The following is a 9,194-nucleotide window of genomic DNA, read 5'->3' as shown; positions in this document are numbered from 1 at the left end:
AGCTCCCCCAGCACAACCTGGACCTGCCCCAGCCGGGCAGAAATCGTTATGGAACACAAAGCTATCAGGTAATAAGATGCTTTAATACCTGCCCCGGTGAGGTGCTTCCCATATTGAGCAAGTTCCGTTTGCTCAGGATCTGCTTTGCTTTTTCCTTCAATGCAGAGGATAAAAGAGTTTAAGGCTGCAAAGTTCAAAGGCAAAGAAGGGCCAGAACATGCAACCATGTCTGTTTTCGTTAATTACGTGATGGTATTCTGTATTTCCCACTAGAAAATTAACACATTGAGGGGCTTTTTAGTCTAATTTTGGTATTCTGTTTTTTTCTGCCATCTGTTTATGGTATGAAGTCCTCCCTGCGTTGAGTTCAAGTTCACCTTCCTCTTTGGCATGTGTTGCTTAACTTGACACGTGTATGTGTTTGTAAAGCATGCTTCAGCGTCTTAATGTGGGGGGCCAGTTTCTGTCAAAAATGACAGAGGATCAAAGGCCTCGTTGTTAAGATTATATCAACTTTGTAAAATGAGATTGTGTGAGGGAGATAAGGAGGGCTTAAAGGCTGCATGCACTGCACATTGTAGCCTTTCTCTCTGTCTCATGGGACACGAGGAAATAAACACACAAAGAAAACAAGTACCCAGCTTTCTTTCGTTTCTTCTCCTGCCAGCCAGATGTTAGGTCAGGAATGGGAGACTAGAATATGACTCTACAAATTTGGATTTTGTAGAACAACTTAATAGATTTTGTGGGACATCACTGCAGGGGAGAGGAAGCTGGTACAACAGTTGCATACACTCTCTTGTCTTACTATACCTGCTGCTTTTCCTTTCCTAGAGGGAGCAAGACTTTAAATACAAAAGCTGTCAACATTTGTGAATCTTACTAGACTTCATACAACGTCTTAGAGTATTGCTTGCACTTGGGATCGCTCTGTGTCTGAGTTTCCCTCGTCCTGGATTATGATTTACTGTAGCTATTCAGTTCCTTTGTTCCTTTGTATGGATTGTTGGTAGACGGAGTTTACTATGTGGAAGATATTGCTGAGAATCCAGGCAATGGCAGTGTAATTCTGCTGGCCAAATACAGTTAACTGTGTAGACGGACCGTGGAAATGAGGAAGAGAACGTGGATTTTTCATGAGGCAGAGCAAGACTGTATCAGTTCTCTCTTCCTTTTACTCTAGCCAACTTTAACATGTTTGCGAAGCCTTGGGATGGGAAAGTCGCTTCCCCCAAGAAGAAGGCACTGAAACGTAAGGCACCTGGCAGTTTTCCCTCTGCTGTAGCAGCTGTGAAGCCACGGACTGCCTCTGACGCTGACACAATGGGACCTCCAGCCAAAAAAGCAGCTATGGTAAGGACAGGGGCTAATGCAGAAATGGATCCCTTGTAAAATTTACACCCTCCTCTAGGAGAAAAGATGGAAAACTCAAAAGTTCTACAGGCTTTCTGTTTCCTTTTAAATCCAGTAGCTGCCTACAGAATTCTTGTAGTACCCTTCCATATTTATTAGATTAATGGCACTATTTACTTAGTCCTCTGTGATTCTGTGATTTCTCTGGTGTGGAGGATTTTGTCCATTAATGCTGTGTTCTTAAAAGACACAAGATCATTAGTAACCTCCAAGTGAATATTAACTTTCTTCAGGAGCACCTTGGTTTTGTATTTTGGCTAAGGCTCCGCAATGCCAGAGGAGAAGCAGCATGGAGGAAAAAGCTAGTAAGGAATCTTTTACCCATGAGTCCTAAATGCTGTTTTGCTGCTTTCTAGGCTGTTCCAGCCACGCTGGAGCACGTCCCAGCCACCAGACTTGAAGAAAATCCCCAAAACAGGTGATGACCACAACTTGTTCTTTTTCTCAATCGGTGTATATCCCCAGTGAAACATAAGTTCTGTCACACGTGGGGAAAAAAGGAGGGTTCTGAGATAATTAAAGCCCAAATCCATCAGAGGAATAAGTCACGTGAAATGACTTTCTAGCAGCTAGCAGGAATGCTTAATTAGACTTACTTTCTTTAAATGCTGCAAGTCGGTACAGCTTTCCAGTGACTTCTTGCTCTGTCTGAATACCTAAATGAGGATGAGGTGAAGTTCTCCTACTTCCTCGTGAGGTGATAAATGATGAGTAGTGTCCTCTGCCTTTTGGTCCTCAAGAATGCCACCCGAACAAACATACAAGGTGACAAGAGTGCAGGGAGAGCAGAGGGAAGTGATGGCTGCAGATCAGCTTCCTGTAGTGGGGAGCAAACTCTGCTGAGTGTGCCGTGGGAAAAATGACTAACTTAGCAAACAGATATTTGCAGATGGAGACTTCTTAACATTTTTACAGGAAAATTAAGCAAGGTGGCAAAGTGCCTCTTGCTACAACAATTGAACCATCTTTGCTAGACTCCAGGTGCTCTGGCTTCACAGAGAAACCCCCAAACTGAAAAATGTACCTGCTAATATATTGGGCTCTAAATGTCGCCCTGGGTTAATTGAATAACAATCCCTGGGTAAGATTGAAGTGCAGGAGGGGTTGGCTACGGTTTTAAGAGCCGGTTTGCAGAAAAGGGATTTCCCGTTAAGAAATGGCATATACTGATTGTTCTCCTCCTTGCTCTGCCAAGACCTGAAGCACATCTTGGAAGCCAGGCAGAATCTGTGGAGCCAATGGAGTTCTCAAGCTCGACTTCAGCTTCTTCCCAGCTAGAAGAAGCAAGGACACGCCGGCTGAGTTCCACAGGCAACGCGCCCGTATCTGTAGACGAGGATTTAGAGACGCTACTTTGGGAACTCTCAGACGGCATACTGGAAGCCGAGCTCGACTTGGACCCAGGGAAGGATGAGGATGACCTCCTCCTTGAGCTTTCCAAGATGATTGATGATTGAACTGCATAGTCCTATGGTATATTAAAAAAAAACAAAAAAAAACAAAAAAAAAACAACTCTTCTTCTTGTTGGATACCCCGAGGTGATCCTTTTTCGAACTGAGGCTTTGCAATGAGACTTAAAGCACAGTTGGAACTGGTAGAAATTGGCAGGATCTGCACTCAGTTGTCCTAAGTTTCCCTGCTGGTCAGAGTTAAGGTCTTGTGCATGGTTCCGTAACTATAGGTGGCTACCTTTGATATCAAGAGGACAAAGCACTTGTTTCTTTTGGCACAGAAAGATGTCCATCGGCACGCTGTGGTGGCTGTGAATTGACGTAGTGATGGAGCGATGCTCTGAAGGCTTAAACGGAAAGCTTCTTCCTTCCGCCCCCCCTTGGCACAGCTCGATGTTGGGCACATTGTGAAGCCTGGGTGTTCTGATTTCTCGGACAGTTGATACCCAAATCCCGGAGTTACTATGTCAACTCTTGACTTTTATTTGTGTATGCCATTGTTTTGACTGTAATCTTTTCAGATGATGAAGCTGTAGGGGCGGGAGGGAGCAGAATAATTATTCTAGCGTTGTGGACCAAACATGCTGCCAGGAGTGGTGGTGGTGGGGTCAGCCCACCCGGCCTTACTTTCAATTATCAGGGATGATAAAATGGTGTGAAAAGCAGCAGCTCTGCGATACGGCTACGCTACCCCCACTCCCTTCTCTTGTGCTGTACCAAAGTTCCCCCAAGCTTTGGTTGGTGCTTTTTGCTGGTGACAGTAGGACTCCAGGGCGAGTAGTCGGGACTCTCCTGCAGTAACTGGGTCAATTAAGGGTTGGTTTAAGTGCCTCCTGGTTTTTAAAATTGCTCCCCTGAGCTGCTGGCTCTGCTGCCTGCTACAGCAAATGTTCGGGTGCCATCAGCGTCGCACTTGGGCGTGGGCACTGACTCTGCGGAGGAGAGCTGAGGCTCGCGTGTATTGTGTACCCTGCCGCCAGTGATCGTTTTCCCCTAGCAGATCTATTTTGAATTATTTCCCTAAATTTTAGAGGAACTTTAGGCTCTTTGTGCTATGATTTGTGAAGCTGTAGGGGCCCTCAGGCATTTGCTGCTGGCAGAGAAAAACCGCTTGTCGAATTTGTTGTAAATACTTTCTGTTTGGACAACAACGCCTGTGTGTGTGTGTGTGTGTGTGTGTGCGCGTGCGTGCTTTGACGACCCCCTGCGACGCCCCAGCTCCGCGAGGGAAGCTTTGAAGCGGCTCTGGGAAAACCTCTGCGGAAGAAACCGCTGCTGGTGACTTGCGGAAAAGGGACTCCACAATCAGTGAGATTGTAAAGTAGGTATGTTTATTCAGCGCTGGGCAGCACGGGAGGTCGTGGGCATGAAGATTGATGACTCTTCCTCGTCACCGCTAGTTGACCTCTTGTCTTTGCACAGACTCAGTTGCTCCTTGGCTCTTGTCCACCTGCAGGACCAGTTTCTCCCAGTTTCTTAAGATAGGCTCGCTCTCTTATTAGGAGACTGACCTGGGTAAGGGGCCCAAGGCTTCTTGCTTTAGTTAATTGGCACAATGCACCATAGTTAGCAAAGACAATTAGTAGCATCCTAGTTTAATGCCGTCAGCGCTCTATCTCTACTTGATAAGATTCTCCTAACTCCCTCTCTCACTGGAGCCCACGCAGCCCTCCGTCCTGCCGAAGGACTTCACGGGGACTTCTGCCGGCTCCGGGTGCCCGCACACAGACAGAAATGTCTTTGAGAGAAAACAATCAGGAGGAGGAGAGCTCAGAGACTGCGGCCGGCTTCGGCCACCTTCCCCTCGCTTTCCCTCTCCGTGTTCAAACCGAGCACTGTTCTGCCGTCAACCTTCGCTGCCTCTGCCCGCGGCGCTGGGCTTTCGCGTGTGCCATTGCTCCTCTACATATTTTATCCTTCCTTTTGTAAGGAATGGTCCAGCAATTCGTGTCACTAAGGGATTTGAAGGGTTAACATCGAGGCCCGGGTCTAGGTGATAAGAGAACAAAGGGGTTTTTAGGGAAAAGTGCTGACTACTGCAGGGGATGTTGCTAGAGTTTCTGAAATCCGGCGCAGAGGCTCCCAAACGAGGAGGAAGGGGGAGATGAAGGACAATTGAAGGACAAAAGCCTGGGAGGAAGACAACCAGCATTCAGCCCGAGCAAGCCCCGAGAGACCACCAGAGACTGATACGCAGGCGCCCCTGGGAGGGGTTTCGGATTCCGGAAACCAATTCTAATAACCCTGCCTCTTCTCGAAGTAGTAATGAATATGTATTAGCCTGGGAGCATCAAAACCAGCCGCCTTACGTAACAGGTGTGCGTCCTGGGGGAGCAGAGACTCCCGGCGCACCCAGCGCTGCTTGCTTGCCTCTATTCGTTTAATAAATTGTAAACTTTGATTGTAATCCTATTTGGATTTATAACAGCCATTTATAACACTTTTTATATTTGTATTTTATTTAAGGCTGTCTTGCCCCCCTCCCCCCCCAGCCTCGCTGCTCGCCAATAAAGCTGGCGCAGGGGCTAAGGGATTTGAAGGGCCTGCTTGTATACCTAAGGGATTTGAGGGCCTGCTTGTACACCTTTGGGGACTGCCTCTTTTGGGGGGGGGGGGGTGTTAGGAGCTGCTTGTATACTTTTTTAGGCATTCCTCTGAGAGGGGGTTGGGAGCTTCATGTATACTGTAGGGGCCTGCCTGTACACTTTTGGGGCCTGCCTTGGAGGGGTTGGGAACTGCTTGTACACCTTTGGGGCCTGCGTCTGCGTGGGGTGGGGCGGGGGGGGGGGGGGTTGGAGCTGGTTTTAACCTTTCGGGCTTGCATCTGGAGGGGTTGGGTCCTGCCTTTGGGGGGGTGGTTGTGAGCTGCTTGTATACTGTAGGGGCCTGCTTGTACACCTTTGGGCCTGCGTCTGGGGGGGGTGGGAGCTGCTTGTACACTGTTAGGGCCTGCCTTGGGGGAGGGGTTGGGGCATATGCCTTGGGGGGGTGGGGGGAGCTGCTTCTACGCTGTAGGGGTCTGGGTCTTGGGGGGTTGGGGCTGTTTGTACACCTTTGGGGCGTGCCTCTGGGGAGGATGGGGAGTTGCTTGTAGACCTTTGGGGCCTGTGTCTGGGGGGGGTTGGGGCCTGTGCCGGGGGGGGTTGGGAGCTGCTTGTACACTCTAGGGCCCTCTGGCAGGCTTTGGGGCCTCCCTTTGAGGGGGGCAGTTGGGAGCTGGTTGTACACCTTTGGGGCCTGAGTCTGGGGTGTGGGGGCTGGGGCTGAGGCCTGGGGCATGCATCTGGGTGGTGGTGGTGGGGGGTCCAGTTCATGGGGGGGGTGGGTTGGGAGCTGCTTGTGGACAGTTGGGGTCTGCATCCGGGTGTGGCTGGGGCCTGCTTGTAGACTTCTGCAGCCTGTGTCTGGTGTTTGGGGGCTTTTCTGTAGCGTTTGGGGATTGCATTTTGGCTTTGGGATGTGTCTAGAGCTTCTGGGGCCTAGCTGTAGTGCTTGGGGCCTGCGTCTGGGGCTTTTCTGTAGCATTTTGGTAGCGTGTTTGTGATTTGGGGTCTGTATCCAGGGTTTTGCCTTTTTTGTAGTTTTCAGCTTTGTGTCTGTTTCTTTGTTGGTTGCCTGGGGTTTGGGGTTTGGATCATTAGTCAGTGTCATTAGCGTCGGGGGGTTGATATGAAGGGTTAGGGTTGTGGTTAGAGTTGTTACGGTTAAAGAGAATAAGGATTTTAGGGTAAGGGGATCAAGGTTGTGGGAATAAAAATGTTTTTGCACAGAGTTACATCGTTTAGAGGGAAGGAAGGTGGTATTGATATATGCTTGCAGTGATAAGAAAGCTTAACAGACAACCTTGTAAAATGCAGACAACCAGAATCCTTAGAGCAATTGGGTGGAAATCACGGTGTAAGAAACATTACCACCTCAAAGAGGAAAACAGTCAAGAAAAAAATAAAATTGACTAGTAACAGGCCAGCAGCTGTGTATTTTCTGTGAAGCACTGGATAGATTGTGAACATGGATTACCCAGTCAATGGGGAAACTGGGGAGGGTCCTGGTCACCGAGAGGAAAAAAAAAAATATATAAACTGTGTTATGGAACTAGTAGGTGGCTTGTGGGACGCCTGCCATTGCAATCGTGAATAAAAATGCTACCTCACTGAGATACTTGCCTGAGCCTATGGTATTGGTTACAGAGTGTTTCTAATAAGGTGTTAGGGTTTTAAGGTTTCAGGGCTAAGGCACTAGGGTTGGGTTTCAGGGTTAGGGTTTCCAGGGTTTAGGGTTAGGATTTTAAGGTTGTTAGGGTTGGAGTTATAAGGGTTAGGGTTTGGGGGTTAGTGTGTTAAGGTTTTAAAGTTTTGGGGGGTTTTAGTGTTGATAGGGTCTCCAGGGTTAGAGCCTTTAGAGTCTTATTTTTTTGGGTTAGGGTTTAGAGGGTCTTAATTTTTAGGGTTAGGGGTTTTAGGCGTAGGTCTTCAGGGCTTTAGTGTGGTAAATTTTATCGGGTTAGGCCTGTAAGAGTTTTTAGGGTTAGGGTTTCTAGGTTTTTTTGGGGTAGGAGTTAGGGTTAGATCCGTGGGCGTTGTAGGGTTAGGGGTCAGGGCTCTTAGGGGTTAGGCCTAATATTAGGGCAGAAGGCCAAAATAAGAGGGTAGGAGTGCCCCCAAACTTGAAGGGTTGAAGCCCAAAGTTAGGGGAAGGAACCTCCAAAATTGTGGGGCCCCCCAAAGTTGGGCAGAAGAACTTTTAATATTAGGGGGAAACCCAAAAAAGGTGGGTGGGGGACTCTAAAATTGGGGGGCACCCCAAAAATTGGTCGCGTCCCCCCAAATTAGGGGAGGAACCCCCATAACTGCGGGGAAGAACACCTAAATGGAAGTGTGAAATTCCAGAATTGAATGTGGACCCCCCCAGAACTGGGGAGGAATCCCCAAAATTGGTGGGGACCCCGAAAATTGGGGTTAAAGCCCCTGATCTCAGGGGGTGAAGCCCCAAATTAAGGGAAGGAACCTCAAAAATGTGGTGAGAACCCCAACATTGGTGGAAAGAACCTTAATATTAGGGTGGCAGGCCAAAAAAAGATGGTGGGGGACCCCAAAATTGTGGGGGGCTTGGAATTGGGCGGGAATCCCCAAAATGGAGGGGGAACCCCAAAACTGGGGGGGCGAAGCACCAAATTAGGGGAAGGAACCCCATAATTGTGGGGAAGAACCCTGAAATGGAGAGGTGAAAACCCAAAATTGAGGGTAAACCCCCAAAACAGTGGGAAAAGCACCATAAACACAAAACGGAACTGGGAATGTAACAGAGCAAAAAATGGCGTCCTACAGCAAGCTGCGAGGCTCAATTTTCTGGCTGTGCTGGGAAATGTAGTTCTTGGGCACTGGGTTTCCGGGAGGCCATGTTGCCTTTCCAGAGCATGTCGGGAGGTGTAGTTCTCGAGAAGCCGCTTACCGAGCAGCCATGTTGGCAGTCTGGGGAATGCCGGGAGATGTAGTGTTATGGCAGTGGACTTCAGGGAGGCCATGTTGGTTTCCCAGAGCATGCCGGGAGATGGAGTTCTCGGGCACTGGGTTTCCGGGAGGCCATGTTGCTTTCCCAGAGCATGCCGGGATATGTAGTCTTCCTGCAGTGGGCTTCCGGGAGGCCATACCGGTTTCCCAGAGCATGCCGGGATATGTAGTTCTCGGGCACTGGACTTCCGCAGGGCCATATTGGGTAAGGGTTTAGGGTATAGGATTTAGGGTTAAGGTTAGGGTTAGGGTTAGAGGGTTAGGGGGTTAGGGTTAGGTTTAGGGTTAGGGGGTTAGGGTTGGGTTTAGGTTTAGGGTTAGGGGGTTAGGGTTAAGGGGTTAGGGTTAAGGGTTTAGGGTTAGGGTTAAGGGTTTAGGGTTAGGGTTAGGGTTTTGGGTTAGGGTTAGGGGTTAGGGGTTAGGGGTTAGGGGTTAGGGGTTAGGGTTAGGGTTAGGGTTAGGGTTAGGGTTAGGGTTAGGGTTAGGGTTAGGGTTAGGGTTTAGGGTTAGGGTTAGGGTTAGGGTTAGGGTTAGGGTTAGGGTTAGGGTTAGGGTTAGGGTTTAGGGTTAGGGTTAGGGTTAGGGTTAGGGTTAGGGTTAGGGTTAGGGTTAGGGTTAGGGTTAGGGTTAGGGTTAGGGTTAGGGTTAGGGTTAGGGTTAGGGTTAGGGTTAGGGTAGGGTTAGGGTTAGGGTTTAGGGTTAGGGTTAGGGTTAGGGTTAGGGTTAGGGTTAGGGTTAGGGTTAGGGTTAGGGTTAGGGTTAGGGTTAGGGTTAGGGTTAGGGTTAGGGTTAGGGTTAGGGTTAGGGTTAGGGTTAGGGTTA

At 48.8% G+C, this 9,194-nt stretch overlaps 1 long non-coding RNA gene across 1 annotated transcript; it reads left to right on the top strand.

The window, feature by feature from the left end:
- The first annotated feature begins 1,188 nt into the window (after window positions 1–1,188).
- Window positions 1,189–2,716, top strand: LOC310891404. Its single transcript, XR_014577557.1, has 3 exons — window positions 1,189–1,353; window positions 1,770–1,831; window positions 2,609–2,716. It is a non-coding gene; the product is annotated as an uncharacterized lncRNA (long non-coding RNA).
- Window positions 2,717–9,194: the final 6,478 nt, after the last annotated feature.

Source organism: Anser anser (genome assembly GCF_964211835.1).
Source record: "Anser anser genome assembly, contig: HAP1_SCAFFOLD_162, whole genome shotgun sequence".
In the NCBI taxonomy this organism is placed as follows: domain Eukaryota; kingdom Metazoa; phylum Chordata; class Aves; order Anseriformes; family Anatidae; genus Anser; species Anser anser.
Note: the sequence above shows the minus strand (reverse complement) of the source record. Positions and strands in the feature narration are given on the sequence as shown.